The sequence below is a fragment of the Salvelinus namaycush genome, chromosome 17, assembly GCF_016432855.1.
Source record: "Salvelinus namaycush isolate Seneca chromosome 17, SaNama_1.0, whole genome shotgun sequence".
In the NCBI taxonomy this organism is placed as follows: domain Eukaryota; kingdom Metazoa; phylum Chordata; class Actinopteri; order Salmoniformes; family Salmonidae; genus Salvelinus; species Salvelinus namaycush.
Window position 1 is genome coordinate 17,130,656 of NC_052323.1, and position 738 is coordinate 17,131,393.

Consider the following 738-nt stretch of genomic DNA (forward strand, 5'->3'; position numbering starts at 1 on the left):
TCTATGTCCATATTGACACCCTCCTCAGTAACCTCTCTCCCCCATAACGATCTATCCATCTCCTCACATTCAGATTACAGACACATGCAGCACCATCACCACCCCATTCCTCCTCATTTCTAACATCTCCTCTCCAACCGGGGATACAATCATTACTTTACAATCAGAGGGGTAATTATAGTACATTCGCGCACCCCTCCTCAAGTGAGACATTGGTTCAGTCTGTTTTGTGAGCCAGATGGAACTCCTAGCCAGGGAATGGAATACATTGGTTCCCATGTTCTGTTTACTTCTTGTCTATGTTATTACATCATGCCTGTATAGTCCATCACATGACACGTCTCTGTTGCAGTCTGGGGGTCAAAGGTTACTAGGTCGGGTAGAGCAGCTGGATGGTGCTGATTGGTCAGTGGCCTTGTCCGTGATGGTTGGCTTTCCCCAGAAGCATGTCCCGTTTCCACGTCAACGAGACAGACGTCTTAAAGAGACACGTGTATGTGTCCCATTCTGGAATGCTATGCAGTTTGGCACTGTGATGGGAACAGGGTTGCTCTCACTGTGCCTAACATGTAGAAAACGGGGAAGATAAAGGAGGTCAATGGACCTCCTGATGCAACTAAGCCAGCACTCAATGGGGATTGGTTATTTTTCTCAGGTATGTCTAGTGTTATTCAGTAGTAGTCTAATACTCCATGGAGCTCAGTAGTTATAATACTCCACAAGACTGGGGTGATGCCA